Raw genomic sequence first — 19223 nt, 5'->3', positions numbered from 1 at the left:
TCCCGCCCCCCGACGCTCGGGACGTGACGGCCTGGTCTCGGCGCCCCGCCCTGTTTCTGTGAGGAGCCACCAGCCAGGACAGGAAGAGGGGAGAGGCTGAGGCGGAGCAGGGGCTGCATCCCCAGCCTAGGCGAGGCTGGATTGCTGAGGAGGAATTGTGCGTCCGGCTGGGTCTCGTTCCATCCCCACCCCCAGCCCCGGGACCGGAGCATTGTCTGTGTATCTAAGTTGAAGTACCTTGGAAAAGGCAAGCGGAGAAGTTTATCATACACGTTAGCCCGCCGCTTAAAGACGGCATGGAATTGGGGCGCCTGGCTGGCTCAGACCATGTGACTGGATCTCAGGGCCGATCTCAGGGCTGTGAGTTCAAGCCCCACGTCGGGTGTGGACCCTATTAAAAAAAAAAAGTGGAATTTACACTGACTGAACCGAAAAGAACAAAAAAGACGTTTAAGGTTTTAACCCGCTTCGGCCACCTCCCCAGTCCCCACGTGCTTGATGCAAAAAAAAAAAAAAAAAAAAAAAAAGACGAGAATGAACATCATCGCTGCGCCCCAGCCTTGCGGGGGCCGTCGTCCCGACGTGGGCAGCGGGTGTTTGCCCGGGCCGAGGTCCCACCCCGCCCCGGGGCCTCCCTGCGCTGCCTTTGTGTTGGCGGGTCAGGCACCCCCGCGGCTTCGCCGGGCGGGTGGTCGGCGCGGTCCCGGCCTCAGCGGAGACAGACCCCGCCCTGTCAGCTCACCCCGAGGTCTGGGCCTTCTGGAGGCTGCTAGCTATTCACACAGCAGGGCTGATGAAAGTGTCTGTCTGCCAGAGCCACGTTAGTTCCCGATCACAAATGACACAATCGCATTGTACTGGGCCCTTCTCTGGACTCTCTCAACCTTGTTCCAACGGACGACATCTAAGCCTGGGAATTTCAAATATGTGGCAGATACTGATGGGAGAGAGGAGCTGCCTTAGTCAAACTCTTTTGAGAAATGTCAAATGACAACAAAAGGCAAGACTACTTTTTCTTTGCGTGACAATTCTTCCAACAGTGAAATGTTGAATAGCAGGTAAAAGAAAGCACCCCTTCCCCCCCCCCCCCACACTTTTCTTTTCGGTTAACCTGCTTATGGACGGCTTACCCTGTGCCAGGCACGGGGAGGGGGGGGGGGCTCGTTGTTGAGTATTTAGAGTAGGACAAAAGAAAAAAATTATTTAAAAAAATTTTTTTAATGTTTATTTCTTTTTGAGAGAGAGAGAGAGAGTGCAAGTCGGGGAAGGGCAGAGAGAGAGAGGGAGATACAGAATCCAAAGCAGGCTCCAGGTTCTGAGCTGTCAACACAGAGCCCGTTGTGGGGCTTGGACCCATGAACTGTGAGATCATGACCTGAGCTGAAGTCAGATGCTCAACCCACTGAGTGTCCCAGGTGCCCCCAATGTAATTATACCTCTTAAGGGTGTGATTTTTCTACGGTATTTGCTTATGCTGACAGGGGGGTACATGAGTATAAAAGATGGGGAGCAATAATTATTTTGTTCTTTTGTTCAAAGAGAATAAATATAACCATGCAGATGTAAATAATTAGAATTTAGGAGTAGATTACACTATAAAATTTTGTGTCTTGCCTTTTTTTCTTTCCTATTCTAAATTATTTTCCTATATTGATAAACACACACACACACACACACACAAAACTTTGTACCACATCATTGTAGGTAAGCATAACTTCATTTGGAGTGGACTTTTCCCCTTCCTCCCCCAGAATACATACTATTTAATAGCATGGAAAGGTGGGCTTCTTCCATAATTAACTTTTCATTACTCATATGGACATTGTAGGTGTATTTCCCTCGATGTCATGAATATGTCCAGTTCACAATTGTGGACTGTTTTTAGAGAATACGTACTCATCCCAGGTTAGAGTAATTCAAGTGGCTGCAGCTATGTATCTACACTGGTCTCCAAAGTTACAGACAAACTTCTTAAATCAGCTTTAAATTGGGGAGGATTCCTACAGGATCTTATTTCAGAACCTGTATCTTGGTGAGAGTAGAAGTATCCCCTTCCTACAACTAAAAGGAAGCAGTATTTACTTAGAGCAACAACCAAACATGACTAAGAGTTAAAAACAAACAAAAAAAAACCCCAAAAACAGGGGCCCCTGGGTGGCCTAGTTGGTTAAGCTTCCAACTCTTGATTTCAGCTCAGGTCGTGATCTCATGGTTCATGGGTTTGAGACCTGCGGCAGGCTCTGCATTGACAGCTCAGAATCTGTCTGGAGTTCTCTCTCTCCCTCTCTCTCTGCCTCCCTCCCCAACTCCCAGCTCTCACGTGCCTGCTGTCTCGCTCAAAATAAATAAATAAACTTAAAAAAAAAAAAACACACCAAGAACTGATAAATTGTACAACAGGGGTTTGAAGCTTACCACCACCACCAGGAAAGGAAAAAAACAAAAAACCAACATCAAAATGCCAAATATTTTATTGTTCCCTAGTGTGGTTAAATGTCAGAGATGAGAAAGATTACCATAGTTTTTTGACTCTGTAATGGTCATGACCAAAAAAAAAAAAAAAAAAGTTAATAGCAGTTTGGAAAGCCTGCATTGTTGAAGCAATAGGAGAGTTGCTCATTTGCTTGTTTGTTTTTGCTTTTTGGGCCTCTCAACTATTACTCCAGGCTAAGCCTGAGAATTCATCCAAGTTTATTCGGTGCTTGGGTGCTAGGTAAGGAGTTTCAAATCATGGGATTTGTGGAGTTGAATCTGGGATTCTAGACGGAGAATGTGGAATTTGCTCCGGATTTAGCTAGACAAGCATAATTTATACACATCAACATGTGCATCAATAAGCAGAATAGTAATAGATACATCTAAAAATGTGAAGCATGCTGGGAAAATGATCGGAGCCAGAGGAAAATCCTGCAGGCAACTGCTTTTGGCCGTGGTAGTCTTGCTGGGGACAAAACGTCTAATAGCATTCCCAGTTTTACCTTATCTTAGTTTTCACTCTTCCTTCTGATTTCACAGTGTGGTATGAGCAGAATGTTAGCAGCGAGTTTTCAAAGATGTATAATTTGATCTTAGTTTACAACTATACCCAGAATGGCTCAAAAGTGTGGGAAATGGTACAGCCATATAGATGTTTCCACATCTGTGAGCCAGAATGCTCCTGGCAGCTTATAGGAAACTATTGTATTATATCTAAAAGAGTAAGCAGGAGGCCCCTTCTCTGGTGTTCTGTAGCGTTCCCTACTCTTGTTGCTAAGCCAGCCCAGCTCCATCTACTACTTTCTCTTCTTACCCCCAAACTCCGGGCACTTACACGCAGGCTGTGTCCTTTAGCTCAGTCCTCGACCTTCAGGGGAAATCTGTGTAAAATGGAATATTCCGTGCCATGATGGAGATTTTCCTCCTATCAATCATTTTTCTCTTCCTCTGATAGAACTTTGCATTTTTATTTTTCTAAGTGTTTCTGCCTGTGACCATTCCAGACATTAGGAGGGGAAGAAAAGTACCCTTCACCAACTGCACAAAATGCAAGGATTTCTCTTCCTTGTCCCCCTCTCTATTCTCTTGTTTCTTGTTGGGGAAATTCTTCCTGAGTCCTCCTATTTCCAGTTGCCTGGCTTTGGGGACAGCCAGATTTTTAGTCCGCTGTTTCTCCCGTCCGGTGGAGGGCAATGACACCAGTTGGAATTTGAGACTTTTTCCATGGACCCCAGAGAGTCCTGTGGAGAGCTCCCAGGCTGTCTCCACTGGAGCCTCTGGCCCCTGTCTGACGGTCTTGCCCTTGTGTGATGGATTTGAATGCAGGATCTTCCTACGGATGCCTTGACTTGCTGGTTAACAGGTCAGGGCTTTTTTAGGTCAAGGAACTTCTGGCTGATCTTCAACACACTGCCACGTCCCTGATTTTATTCTCCTCCACGTTGTTTTACTTTCCGAAATTTGTTTTTTCCTTTCTGTGAAATGAAAACTCTTGATATAATGGAAGTGTTTCATTTTCTTGACTTGGATTTATAGGTTTCTTAGGGCCATGACCTTTCTATATCTTAGAAATATTTTTAGGACTTGGCACATGGTTGATATTCAGTAAATGTTTGTTGAACGGAATGAAATTGTATCTTTCATCTACCTTCCTCATAGGGTGTTGGAGATTAATTTAGAAAGCAGGTGTTCCTGTGAATGTCTTTAGAAAAATGAAGGGAAATCCAATTAGAAAGTTTGCTAGTAGGAAAGTTCAAAGGTTGAGGTAATTTTAGATGGAAACCAATAAAAAAAACCTATTGTGTGAATTTGCTTATTAGTTTTACATGAGATAATAAGTGTAATGAAGAGATTGTCCCCAATACGTAGTTAGGAATCTTTAAGACTGAGCATTTATTTTTTGTTTGTTTCGTTTTTGTTTTTTAAATATTTATTTATTTATTTTGAGAGAGAGAGAGAGAGAAAGAGTACACACACATGCGAGCAGGGGAGATGCAGAGAAAGAGGGGGAGAGAGAGTCTCAAGCAGGCTCTGTGCTGTCAGTGCAGAGCCCAAAGTGGGACTCGACCCCACAAACTGAGCAATTATGACCTCAGCTGAAATCAAGAGTCAGACGATTAACTGACCTGAGCCACCCAGCTGCCCAAAGACTAAGCATTTAAACAAATTTTCAGAGGCACAGAAGCATTTTCAGACTCCCAGCTTCGAGGTGTATTGGTGATGAAACCGATGTCCAATTGTACAAATGACTCTCTCACATTCGGACAACTAGGTGGTGGGAAAATGGGGTGAGACCCAGTTCTGTCCATAAGAACCCAGCTCTTTTTCCAGGCGCCTCAGTGACTCCGTTGGTTGAGTGGAGTCTGACTCCTGATTTCAGCTCAGGTCATGATCTCAGGGTTGTGAGATCAATCCTGGAGTTGGGCTCTGCGTTGAGTGTGGAACCTGCTTGGGATTCTCTCTCTCCCTCTCCCTCTGCCCCTCCCCTGCTCTCGAGCACTCTCTCTCTTTCTCTCAAAAAATAAAAATAAGTAAACTTTAAAAAATCTAAAAGAGCCCAGCACTTTTTCTCTTGCACTGTAGCTCTTTTAGCAGGGTGTAGTTATTGGTATACATTCCATCTCCCCCAAAAGTTAATGGAAGACAGAGGTCATATCTTTTTTTTCATCTTGCTCTTTATAGAAGATAAAAGGTATAACACCTGGCAAATGTGGCTCCCAAATGGTAGGTGCTCCGTGAACTCCCTTCAAATTAAATTCTTACCTGGTGAAATGTGATTCTTCTTGGCCGCATGTTCATTCTTTATGTATCTTTATTTATCGTTAAATATTTGTTTATTGCCTGGTATGTACCGAATACCATGCTAATATTTAAATGAGAGTTAAAATGAAGATCTCCATTTAGCTTTGAGTCTATATTAAAATGTTACTGTGAGGTGTTAAATATCTCAGAAAGGAAAGGAAGTGAATTCTCAGCTGGTCTATTTCCTTTTTGTAGGTTCATTTGCATTTCATAGAATTTTAGTGCTAAAGGGAACTTAAGGTTACTTAAGATCATGTTGTTAGGAAGTGACAAAGGACTAGAATGAATGTCGTTGTCTCCCTCAAAATCCAATATTTTTTCTGTGACAAAGAATTCCTTTCTTTCTTTTGCATTTTGGTGGGTTTTCTTGTTTGTTTTGTTTTGTTTTTTGAGAGACAGTGCGGGGAGGGGGAGAGGGAAAGAGAGAATCTTAAGTAGGCTCCACACCCAGCTAGGAATGCAACACAGGGCTTGAACTCACGACCTTGAGATCAAGACCTCAGCGGATATCAAGAGTCAGAAGCTTAGTGCTCGCTTCAGCAGCACACACACTTCTCTACAGAGAAGATAGCAAAAAAAAAAAAAAAAAAAAAAGAGTCAGAAGCTTAAGCATTGAGCCACCCAGGCATCTCTCTCTCTTGCATTTTTGGAATAACATAAGCATTAGTTGCACTTATGAGTGTTAATAAAACGGAGATCCACATTTCTTCTGCATTAGATGTCAAAATGCCTGAAGGAGGGGTATGGAGTGAATAGAAAAGGAACACAGAGCAATGGATTCTTAGCCAAAAGAACTCAAAATGCTGTAATTATGTCCTGCAAATTAGAGGATATTACAGCCACAAGGATCCTTAGAACCCGCTTAAGCAAGCCCTGTTAGTTTCCAGGTGAAGATGCTGAGGCCCAGAGAGGTTAAAGAGACTTCATCAAAGTCATACAGTAAGGTGCTACCAGAGGTAGTACTAGAATCCTGATATCCTAATTCCCAATCCACAAGGCCAGTATTTCCTAAATTTCAGTCATCTGCAAACTACATTTCAACGTGTCTGAATCCACCTACCATCTGTATTAGTACTTAATATTTTTGTCAAATTATTCTTTATAATTAAAATTTTTCTTGGGGAGCCTGGGTGGCTCAGTCGTTAAGCAACTGACTTCCACTCAGATCATGATCTTGCAGTTCATGGGTTGGAGCCCCGCATCAGGCTCTGTGCTGACAGCTCAGGGCCTGGAGCCTGCTTTGGATTCTGTGTCTCCCTTTCTCTCTATCTGTCCATCCCCTGCTCATGCTCTGTCTTTCTCTCTCTCTCTCAAAAATAAATAACAAAACATTGAACAAATTTTTAAAAATTCTAATATGAACTATATTTTTATACTCCAATTTGTTTTAAAAAGAAAATTTGTTGCCTAAACTTATAGTAATCTGGATATCAAAGATCAATCTTTTCTTGAGGTAAAATTAAATATGCCTCATGGAGTTGTTCCTATGGAAATTGGATGGCCAAAGGAAGATTTGAGGATTGAGAACCAAAAACTAATTCAAATGCTTAATTATTCTAAGTGACACTATCACAAGATCCAAATAAATATGGAAGAGGGAGGAAAAGCTTTAGTTAAATTGAAGAAAAAAAAAAAAAAGATGAACAGACAGGTCAGAGATTTTGGATGGCTACAATGCGTCTTTCCTTCCCATGGTATGACCTCCTCCCTAGGAGGCATTGCATTTGGAATATTAATACTTGTTGGTCTGATATTCTGTCTGTATGTCATTTGTAGAAGTCATTGCATATGCCAGAAAAATAAGAAAATTTTGCTAGCCCAGATGTTCCAAATACCCTCCCTTTATTTGGGACCTCTGGATCGACCTCTGAACCTGTCCTGACTGCCATACTTGTGACATCGTCCCCTTTCAGCAGGAAGCAGTAAAGATCGGTCATTGTCCCCATTCCTAATGGCAATTAGGAGTCACGTGTTCAAAGAGGGGAATATGATAAGAAAAGATGGGATTCAATAGGCAAAGAGGGAAAGGTTAGGACCTGAGATCTCTGGGGGGAAAAACACACACACGTATTTTGGAACAATGCTGGGAGCCTCTGACCACAGCAAACCCCCTTGGGCGTAAGATTCCTCTTATGAAACAAATGTCTGTGCCTTGTGCCCAAAATAACCTATAAATGAAAATGGAATCAACTAGAAGAGGAGGGATTGTGAGAATTGAGATGATTCATTTTCAGAAACACCAAATAAAAGCTATGCTGTCTCATTAAAATAGGTTTACAACCTATTGGAAATATGTACCCCCCTACCCCCCCACCCCGACACACACCATGGAGTGCCAAACCCTTAGACACTTCACTTCCTGGTTCTTCTTCCCCTCTCCGTTTCGTGGGCTTATTTTTCCTAGGCTTTGCAATGAGCATGTGCCAAAGAACTGAAGTCTCTGTGTCACCTCAAGGAAGGTACATTTGTACCACTCAGACTACTTTGGGTCCTTACATGGGTGTAGGTGACTTCTGGGTAAGGCTGTAACTTCTGTAGTACTCAGCCAATGAGGAATCAGGGGAGGGACCTGCACGTCAGGAGATACATTGTCTGCTGTAACTGCCCTGAGTGTGCCTGTCCATCAGACACCTGCTCTTGCAAGAACATTGATTAAAGCCTCACTTCACTGGGAGGGAAAAAAAGAAAGAAATTTTATTTGCCATTATCATAAATGGAAAACCAGTATTGTTTGCTATAATTAGAAGATAAACATAAATATTAAAACTTTGGAAATATTTCTAAATTCTGCTTAATAACTCCTCTTGCTGAAGGTGCAGAACCTGAGGTTTATTCTTTTTATTTTCATTTCATATTTTCATTTTTTTTGTTATGCTTATTTATTTTTGAGAGAGACAGAATGGAACAGGGGAGGGTCAGAGAGAGAGGGAGACACAGAAGCAGGCTCTGAGCTGTCGGCACAGAGCCCGACATGGGGCTTGAACTCACGAACCACGAGATCATGACCTGAGCTGAAGTTGGATGCTGAACCGACTGAGCCACCCAGGCACCCCTTTTTTTTTCTTATTTTTTTAAAGTTTATTTATTTAGTTTGAAAGGGAGAGAGTATGGGTGGGGAAGGGGCAGGGAGAGAGGGAGAATCCCAAGCAGGCTCTGCACTATTGGTACACAGCCTGATACTTACTGGGCTCCATCCCACAAACTGAGATCATTACCTGAACTGAATCAAGGAGCCAGAAGCTTAGCCTACTGAGCCATCCAGGTACCCCTATTCTCTTTTTAAAGAGAGGAATAAGCAAGTGTTAATGACCCAAGATGAGAATTATGTCTTGATATAATCAGAGACAATTAAAAGGGAATGACTTCCTCTCTATATATTTTGTCATTTTATTCCCACCTGAAATCATTTTGTGTACCACTGGCAATTCATAGCCACATTTTAGGAAACACCGCTTTATTCCATAGTAGCATCTACTGAAAAATGTGTTTTGATTCTGCACTTTCATCCCTGGGTAACATAGTATTTTATAAATGTTAACTGGCTCTTACCTAATCTATGTCTTAAGGGCACAGACTGTTATTTCTTCATCCCACAGAAGAATGTTCTGAGTTCCAAAGAGGTTTTGAGAATTATCCCAGCATAGGGATAAGTATGGCTGAGCCAGGGGCAGATAAGTTAGGAGCTTAAATTCCTAATAGGATTTGGCCACTTTCCTCCCTGTAATGTGATCTGGGAACGTAAGGGTTGTGCAACCCAGGTTTGCTCCAGCTGTCAGACAAAGGACTAAGAAAGTGGGGAGAAGGCTAACTTTCATCAAACTCTGGCCCTTGCCAGGTTAGCTCACTTAATCCTCCTGACAAATGCATCCCCATTCCACAGAGAAACAGTTTCAAAGGTGCTAACTAACTTGGCAAATTCACATACAATAGGAGGCAGAGCTAGGATTCAAACGTCTATCTCTGACGTCATGAGATTATAAATTTGGAGACCTGGGTTCTAGGCTGATTTCACCACCAAATTGAAACATTATACTGATTGACAGATCAAAGGATCCTTTGTCCGGTCATGGGCTTCCTTTAGATTTCTTGTCACCTCACACAGAGGCACAAGTAGATTCATGTAGTAGGCCTCTCACTCCATCTCTCTTCTTTGCACAAGTACCTGCCGAAGTACCATTTGGCTCTTACTTTGTATCGTATCGTATGGTTACATTATTTGAGCAATGGCAAAATTTGAGAAATTGGTTTAAAAATTGAAATTCCGGGGGTGCCTGGGTGGCTCAGTCCAAATATTTTTTTATTAAAAAAATTTTTTTTAATGTTTATTGATTTTTGAGAGAGAGAGAGAGTGTGTGCATGCTAGTGGGGGAGGGGCAGAGAGAGAGAGAGGAGACACAGAATCCAAAGCAGGTTCCAAGCTGTCAGCACACAGCCTGGTGCAGGGCTTGAAGTCACCAACCACAAGACCATGACCTGAACCGAAGTCAGATGATTAAGCAACTGAGCTACCCAGGCGCCCCAACCCTTGTGTATTTCTTAGGGCTTCTCACGTTCTTTTCAGCTGGGAGTGCCCTCAGCCCGGTAGAGGACACAGCCACATTGCTCAGTTTTGCTCCCTCTGGGCAGCAGCAACTTCAGCAGCCTGGTGCCTTAGAGAGCAGCGGCGTCTTCATTTTACATTTCAGCAGGTCATTCATAGACACTGCCTTGTTCAGCCCCCATCCTGCAGTTCTCACACTGTCCAAGCTGTGGTCTGCCACCTCCATGGCCACTGGGTCATATTTTTTAATGTATAAGTTTTGTAGAGCATCTGGGGAATACTTTCTAATGGGGAAAAAGGGGCTCTGTCTTTCAATTTTATTTATCGAAACATAGCTAAAAGTTAATGGACTCATATCACATGAGGAACCAGCAAGTTGACATATCCCTCTTAGTTCTCAATGGCTTGTCTGATCCAATCATTGATTTGGTTGAGATTTTTTTCTTTGTTTTTGGAAAGAGAGAGAGTGAGAACCTAGGATAGAAGGAGAGAAGGAGAGAGAATCTCAAGCAGGCTCCATGCCCAGCACGGAACCTGACATGGGGCTTGATCTCACAACCCTGGGATCATGAACTGAGCCAGAATTAAGAATTGGATGTTCAACTGACTGAGCCACCCAGGCACCTCGCAATCATTGATTTTGGATAATTCACCTATCATTCATTTCACCCCCAACACAACCTACTACTGTACACACACATACACACACACACCTAATCATTTTCCTTTCTTTTTCTCTTTTCTTTTCTTTTCTTTCCTTTTTTTTTCTTTTTTTTTTTTTTGTCAGTAAACATAAAGATAGTGGGTAGTAAAATTGCCTTTAAGAAGCGGGGACTCTCCCTCATATCGATGTCTTATAATATTTTAAAACTGGTAATTAGTCTGCCATTGGAGAGATTCCAGTTTTATTGATATGCAATTTGAAAGCACAAAAATTATTTTCAAATTAAAAAATATTTTAATGTTTATTTTGAGAGAGAGAAAGAGAGACAGATGACAGAGCGGGAGCAGGGGATGGGCAGAGAGAGAAAGAGACACAGAATCCAAAGCAGGCTCCAGGCTCTGAGCTGTCTGCACAGAGCCCGACGCAGGGCCGAATTCATGAGCCGGGAGATCATGACCTAAGCTGAAGTCAGACGCCCAACTGATTGAGCCACCCAGGCGCCCCCGAAAGCACAAAAATTATTTCCAAGCCACAGAGCAAGGAATAGTGGAAGTCCTTGAGTCAGCAACAGAGACAAGTCAAAGCCTCTCATTGTTTGCCAAGCTCTTGACTTGCTCTCTTGGAAAAAGTGATTCCAAACCAAAAGTGGTTTCAAACAAACATCTCTAAAAGGGAGTGAAAGCTCAAGATACTCAGCCACAGAGAGGAATGAGATCTTGCCATCTGCAACCACATGGATGGACCTAGAAGGTGTTATGCAAAGTGAAATAAGCCAGACGGAGAAAGACAAATACTGTAGGATTTCACTTATATGTGGAACCTAAAAAATAAGTAAATGTATCAACAAACAATCAAAAAGCAGAAACAGTCCCATAGACAGAGAACAAAGTGATGGTTGCACTTTGTCCAGGTGCAAAAGAAGGGAGGGTGGATACAGACAAAATAGGTGAAGGGGCATGAGAGATACAGACTTCCACTTATGGAATGAATGTCCACGGGATGAAAGGTACAGCATAGGGAATATAGTCAGTGCCAACATAACAGCGTTGTATGGTGACAGGTGGTAGTTACACTTGTGGTGAGCATAGCATAACATGTAGATTTGTTGAATCACTATGTTGTATACCTGAAACTAATGTAACATTGCATGTCAGCTATACTTAAAAAATGAAAAAAGGGGAAAAAAGCTCAAGGTAAGTGAGAAGGAATTAACAGAGTATAGATAATGGGGCAACTGGGTGACTCAGTCAGTTGGGCGCCCGACTTCAGCTCAGGTCATGATCTCACATTTCTTGGTTTCAAGTCCCGCATAGGGCTCTGGGCTGACAGCTCAAAGCCTGGAGCCTGCGTCAGATTCTGTGTCTCCCTCTCCCTCTGCCCTCCCCTGCTCACACTTTGTCTCTTTCAAAAATAAATATTTTTAAAAATTAAAAAAAAAAAAAAGAGAGCATATATAGTTTCATAGAGGAACTTGTCTTCAGGCCCAGACAATTTCCAACCCAGGGTTCTAAAAGAATCTACAAATGTGATCATAAAGCCAGGGTAGAGACTCCTTGAGACGTCAGGAATAACAGGTGTTAACTGAATTTGTAATTGGTTGAGGAATTGTGCCCAAAGGGATTGACAAATGGAATGAAACCAGACTAGAGGAAACACTCTATGAGAGATTCCTTGAGGAATTAGAAATCGGGAAGATGAATGAATAGTCATCAGTCAGAAGGAAGTACCATCTGGAACGTACATCATTAGGTCTGGAGAAATGGCAGAGGTGAGGACAAAAGATCAGAACTTGAAGTCTGGGGGCTGCCTGGGTGGCTCAGTGGGTTGAGCATCCAACTTCAGCTCAGGTCATGATCTCACGGTGCAGGAGTTCGAGCCCCGCGTCGGGCTCTCTGCTGACAGCTCAGAGCCTGGAGCCTGCTTGGAATTCTGCGTCCCCTTCTCTTTCTACTTCTTCCCCCTCATGCTCTGTCTCTTTCTCTCTCTCTCTCGAAAATAAACATTAAAAAAAAAAAAAGAACTTGAAGTCTAGAATTTGTCTCTCTTGCTGGCAATCTGCATGACTTAGGGTACAGAGCTTTCTGTGGCGGTCTTAGAAATGCTTTGTGAATACAAGAGAAGGTGTCTGTGAAATGCATTATGTCTCTAAAAGGCAAAACTGTGTATGAAGGTAGGGGTAGTATTATATTTCTCATTTATCTCTCAGACTTCACTGAATTCATTAGATAGTTGCGTAGCTGAACTTACCAAATGATTTAAGGAATAAACTACAAATTATGGAGCAACAGGCAGTTCTAGAGTGGGTATAAGTGAATTGGGAAGGTAACACCTAACTATTTCATTGCTTTGTAATAGGACTAGCAACACTGCGGGAATATATAATTTGTTTTTCTTCTGCCAAAATAGAACCACTCCCCCAGAACTTTTCCTTAGGTCTTTCTTGTTGTTTTCCTCCAAACCTTATCTTTTTTTTCCTTTTTGAAACCTCTCATCCATCTACTTCTTTGGGGCAGGGCATTGTTTAAGGACTAACTACCTAACACTCTCTCACCGTAGCCTTGCTTAAATTAGTCAAAATATTCTCAAATCATATTGCTGTATATGAACTTGGAAGGAAACTAACAAATGCTCACAGAAAGTAGGGGATGTAGAAGAACTGGACGGATTTGAAATCCAGATAGCTGAGTCACAGAAAGGAAATGAATGAGGTTAACATACAAATCAAGCCATGTGAGCAATCAGTTTTCCTTAAGTGAAAATCATGGTTTATGGCCATTCTATACCAGTCCCAGAACCCAAGACTCCTCCAGTCTGTGAAACATAGCCCTGAAAGGAGCTGCTTCATGTCTTCTCTTGTTTCAATAACTTCTTAGGTTTGGATTCATTCAGGATACTACACATAGATAAGAGAAGGCAGATGTAAGGAGGAGAGAGAAGCCCGAGAATATGTTGCTAAGATTTTCTTTTTTGTTGCAAGTGGCCCTTACTGATGGTAGAGCTCATTTTCTTATCTCTTTAAATTGTACTGTTTCATATTCCTCCCCAAACTTGACCTTCCTTTCAACTTCCATTGGAGTCCCTCCAGAACAAAATTCTATTGTCCAACTCAAAGGATAACTTTTCCTATTTCCTTTCTTCTTGCCTGCCCTATCATACATAGGTGGTATAGGTTTTGCTTTTTTTTTTTTTTTCAACGTTTATTTATTTTTGGGACAGAGAGAGACAGAGCATGAACGGGGGAGGGGCAGAGAGAGAGGGAGACACAGAATCGGAAACAGGCTCCAGGCTCCGAGCTGTCAGCAGAGAGCCCGACGCGGGGCTCGAACTCCTGCACCGTGAGATCATGACCTGGGTGGCGCCCCTAAGAAAGTTTTAATAAAAAGCAAAACCTAGGGGCGCCTGGGTGGCGCAGACGGTTGGGCGTCCGACTTCAGCCAGGTCACGATCTCGCGGTCCGGGAGTTCGAGCCCCGCGTCGGGCTCTGGGCTGATGGCTCAGAGCCTGGAGCCTGTTTCCGATTCTGTGTCTCCCTCTCTCTCTGACCCTCCCCCGTTCATGCTCTGTCTCTCTCTGTCCCAAAAATAAATAAACGTTGAAAAAAAAAAAAAAAAAGAATAGTTTAAAACTTTCTTGTACCTGATATTTATTTTTATCAAAACAGTCCATGCAACTTGTTTAGGGAGGCAAATAATGCTTAAAAAAAAATAAGCTTATGCCAAAAGCAACAGCTTCTTGATGCCTCAGCAGGTTAAATTGAACTCTTCTGGCTTCTGACATTTATCTCCATATGTCTAAGAAGTATGTGTATAGTATCTCTTTTCATTTTGTCACTGGGCAATTTTTATAAGTTAGGCAATTGTGAATAGCTTAGAGATGTGAACAAGCTGTTCATCTGATCAAGTTTATTGTTCTTCAGAATTCAGGTATTGAGTTTGGTTAGCCTTCAAAGCACAACGTTGACATAACCAAACTATGATACATTATCCTGAATGGTAAAGTTTTTGGAAGAACAAACCCAAAGAAGATAAGGCATTTACCCAACTATAAAATCCATATAATACAGTCAGGATTCAATCACAGATGCAGAACCCACTAGGAGGTGTGTGTGTGTGTGTGTGTGTGTGTGTGTGTGTGTGTGTGTGTGTGGTGTATATCATATCCTATATATCATATCTAATATTACACAGTTGTGGGAACTGCTTAAGCTGCCTCTGTAAGGCTACTGTCTTCATACCTAATCCTGGAGCTTGAAGACTTCAGAGAAGGCAGTCTGGAAGGGAAGATATGTGTAAAGTACAGAAAAGCAGCTATAAACTGGAACCTACAGCTATGATCTAGAACTCGGGAGGATAGACTTGAAACTATGTCAATTCTCACTGCCTCTTACCTTGATGGTATAGATCCTACAGGAGAGGCTGTCCTCCTTCATCATATATCTAGCCCAGGAGTTGGAAAAGCTGGAGAAGGATTTAGGGGAAGGTGGAGCAGTGGTAGGTCCCTTGCCAGTGAAGTAAGGCAATAGATAAGCAATGATATGAGCTACAAAATGGCTGCTGGTTCCCTTCCAAGCCCCACATCTGCGTAAGAATGTTGTGGCCCACCTTAGGCGGAAACATGCAGGGAGGGAATTCTGGGAAATGTAGTTCAGTGCACATTATAAAGCAACCACAGTGGGCTCCATATCAATTTGGCACATGTATATATACATTTTTTTTCTTCTGCAAATAAACAGTTAAGGATTCAAGTGCCCATTCTGCCCCCTTAGCAAGAGAACAATAGAAAGCACCTAATGTTTCTGGGGCCATGTGCCCTTCAGGAAGAATTATTTGTAAGAGAAAAAAAGAATAATGGCATTTAATCCCTGGAAATTACCTAGAAGTCCATCATCAAGGATATTTGGCCAGCTCCTTTTTCTACTGCCCAAATATAACTGCTGGATAAACCAAGGTTTCTGAAATTGTGTTCCCCAGAAAGCAACAAAACGTGGCAGAGCTAGGCTTTTAAGTCAGAGACCTTTCATTTCCAATCATCTTACTTTAAAGAAAACAAACAGGGGCGCCTGGGTGGCGCAGTCAGTTAAGCGTCCGACTTCAGCCAGGTCACGATCTCGCGGTCCGGGAGTTCGAGCCCCGCGTCGGGCTCTGGGCTGATGGCTCAGAGCCTGGAGCCTGTTTCCGATTCTGTGTCTCCCTCTCTCTCTGCCCCTCCCCGTTCATGCTCTGTCTCTCTCTGTCCCAAAAATAAATAAACGTTGGAAAAAAAAAAAAAGAAAACAAACAAAAAGCTTACAAATGAGTCATCTCTGTAGTCTTGGCACTTACTTGAATTTTGTTTTTACCTTTCTTTAAAGTAGGTAGGTTCAAGTTTCTCTCTCATCATTGCAGTGGAATCTAAAAATTGCTTTTTATATTGTTCAACAAGCAAGAACAATGCAGGCTGTTCAGCAGAGGGTAAATTTTTAGTACTAAGGAAAGTGCTGTCATGGAGCCAAATATTTTAAGGTTTTTAGATGAGCAAACCATTTCCATTTAGTATAAGTCTTTTTTCATGGAGAGTTATATAAAAGGTCAGACACTACCTAAATTTTAGCTATAAATTATAAATATAAAAAAGTATAATTTTTCCCCTAAGCTATCCATAGATGAAATTCATCGTTCTTGCCACTGTAATGACATGGCATATAAGCAACCGACCTAAAACAAACAAAAGAAAACATAACACCCACAACAACTGTCTGTTTCTCCCCAGCCTTCTCCATGTGAAGGCTCCACTAAGGGAAAACTCTTCAGAAATAAATTATGCCTTTGTAAAACAGAACTGAGCTGAAGTTGATCACATCAAACAAACAATAAGCAAAACTGTAACCTGTATAATGTTTATTTCGTTTTTGAGAGAGAGAGGGAGACAGAGAGTGAGTGGGGGAGGAGCAGAGAAGACAGGATCGGAAGCAGGCTTCAGGTTCTGAGCTGTCAGCACAGAGCCCAATGCGGGGCTTGAACTCAAGAACTGTGAGACCACAACCTGAGCTGAAGTCGACATTTAACCAACTGAGCCACCCAGGCACCACAAAGCTGTCAACTGTATAAAGGAAATCCATCTAACTTATAAAATGGTTCTCTCCCAGTCTGGTACTTTGTACGAAAACTGGATAACAAAGAATTATAGTAATTGTGTCACAAAGGCAGAGACAGATGTTTAAATTTCAGGAAGTTTTAAAAATAGATTTCCAGTGTTTATGCTGTTGACAAACGGGATCTCACAGATCCTTTCTCTGGCTCCTAAGATGTGCCCCCATTTTTCTTGCCTTCCCGGTTTGTTTGGGTTGTTTTAGTGGGGGTGGGGGTGTTCCGGCAGGGCTCAGCCACATGGCTCACTTTCTCAGTGAGTTCATCTTCCTGTGTTAATGTATTACTCGATCATTCTATGTCAGTGAACTCTGCTTCTGCAGACCCTTATCTCTGAGTCTTTCTACTTTTTGTAATGAATACCATTAGGGATTCATCAGTCCTGGGGGCAGGGAGAGATTCCTCACACCATTTCTCTAACTGTCCTGGATAGGTTTTCTAGCCTCAGCAATACCTTCCTCTAGAACCGGTGTCTTCAGTGATGACTGTCTGGCTCCATCAATGGAGCGCATGACTCTTGATCTCGGGATTGTGAGTTCGAGCCCCATGTGGGGGTGTGGAGATTACTTAAAGAATAAAATCTTTAGGGGTACCTGGGTGGTTCAGTCGGTTAAGTGTCTGACTTTGGCTCAGGTCATGATCTCGCAGTGTATGAATTCTAGTTTGCGTCGGGCTCTGTGCTGACAGCTCAGAGCCTGGAGCCTGCTTTGGATTCTGCATCTTCCTCTCTCTCTGCCCCTCCCCTGCTCGCGCTCTGTCCCTCTCTTTCTCTCAAAGGTAAATAAACAGTAAAAAAAAAATTTTTTTTAAACAAAATAAAATCTTAAAACAAAAAAAGGAACCAGTGTCTTCGTTTATCCATGTACTGTTCACCTTATGGAGCATGAAGAACGTTAACTGCATACTGATACTGGACTCCTAGATTTAAAGAGGTCACCCTTCTGGGGCGCCTGGGGGGCTCAGTCGGTTAAGTGTCTGACTCTTGATTTCGGCTCAGGTCATGATCTTAGGGTTGTGGTATCGAGACCCACATCCAGCTCTGTGCTGAGTGTAGATTCTCTTAAGATTCTCTCTCTCTGTCTCTCTCTCTTTCTGCACCGCCCCCCCCCTCTCTCTCTCACTCTCTCTCTCTCTCAAAAAGAAAAAAGTAGTCCCATTTATTTGGGGATGGGAAGAGAAAAGAACAGCAGCAGGCGCTTATGGAAAACCTCCAAATTCTATGATAGCCAGAATTTCCATTCATCCCTACTTGGGGTGGGGGGGGGGGGGGGAGAAGGGGGGGGGGGGGAGGGGAGGCAAAAGAGTAGCAAACACTTCTCTGCATATGTTCCTGAGTTTCATTGTACTCGCTAAAACCAACTCTGTTTAAAATTCTTATCCAGGATGCCATGAACCAGCACATTGTTTTCTTTTTAATATGTGGTACCTGCTTGCTTTCACATACACGGTGCATTGTATGCTTGCTGTGTTTCATCATGACACAGGGACATGCTTCTCTTTAGACTTTCTAAGCTGACCTGTCTTTTCTTTTTTTTTTTAATTTTTTTTTTAATGTTTATTTATTTTTGAGAGACAGAGCGTTAGTGGGGGAGGAGCAGAGAGAGAGACACACACACAGAATCCGAAGCAGGCTCCAGGCTCTGAGCCATCAGCACAGAGCCCAACGCGGGGCTCGAACTCACCAACCGTGAGATCATGACCTGAGCTGAAGTCGGACGCTTAACCGACTGAGCCACCCAGGCGCCCCTGACCTGTCTGCAAATGCAAGACGTGCTTCTTTAGAAGAGCATGCTGTGTAATTGCGTCTAAATATTTATACTGGCACCCTTAAAATGTGGTACCGTCTTTAGGGGCTTTGTTAACAGAGGCTTAGAAAAACAAGGCAAGATGATAATAGTTCTCACTCCCTAGCGTTCTCTTGCTCTGATGAATGAAAGTTTCAATGTATGCAGCAAGGAGTAGTCACCAAGGTGAGCAAGCCTGGGTGTCGATTTTCGTAAATTATTTGGCTTTAGACAGTTGGAGGAGGAGGCCACTTTTCCCAACTCCATTACTGCTTTACTCACCAACCAGCTGAGTCCCCAAGCCAAGAAACTGCTGGCTAGAGATTGCCTCTATTTGCTACAGTCTTCCCGGTGGACACTGTTAGCAGCTGGGAATGAAGGTTTCGGTTTTTTTTTAATTTGTATTAAAAAATTGTTTCTTCAATGTTTATTTATTTTAGGGGGAGGGGCACGGAGCACGAGTGGGGGAGGGGCAGAGAGAGAGGGAGACACAGAGTCTGAAGCAGGCTCCAGGCTCTGAGCTGTCAGAGTCAGATGCGGGGCTCAAATTCCCAAATCCTGAGATCATGACCTGAGCCGAAGTCAGACACTTAACCAACTGAGGCAAAAAGTATCCCTGAGGTTATCCTTATCCTTACCAACTGCCTCAAGTAGTGGCTAAAGGATAAGGCTAAAGAAATTTAAAAAAGGATGAAGCCACTAATTTGACACCCTCTCCTGAAAATTTAACAGCCCAGCTTCCTCAGCTGACAGCAGTTTAACCAGCAAGAGGATATTACTTTACAAAGTTGTTTGTGTTAGACCAGTGGGAATAGAAGTATCAGGTGATGCCT

General features: G+C 42.8%; 1 long non-coding RNA gene across 1 annotated transcript in view; it reads left to right on the top strand.

The window, feature by feature from the left end:
* The first annotated feature begins 68 nt into the window (after positions 1 to 68).
* LOC121017172 (uncharacterized) overlaps positions 69 to 19223 on the top strand; it is a 41490-nt gene continuing 22335 nt past the window's right edge. The window contains exon 1 of the long non-coding RNA XR_005784652.1: positions 69 to 1058. This is a non-coding gene — a long non-coding RNA (uncharacterized LOC121017172). The remainder of the gene's footprint in view (positions 1059 to 19223) is intronic.

The sequence above is a fragment of the Herpailurus yagouaroundi genome, unplaced genomic scaffold, assembly GCF_014898765.1.
Source record: "Herpailurus yagouaroundi ecotype Mexico unplaced genomic scaffold, PumYag 215, whole genome shotgun sequence".
Lineage (NCBI taxonomy): Eukaryota > Metazoa > Chordata > Mammalia > Carnivora > Felidae > Herpailurus > Herpailurus yagouaroundi.
This window is presented reverse-complemented; position numbering and strand designations above follow the sequence as displayed.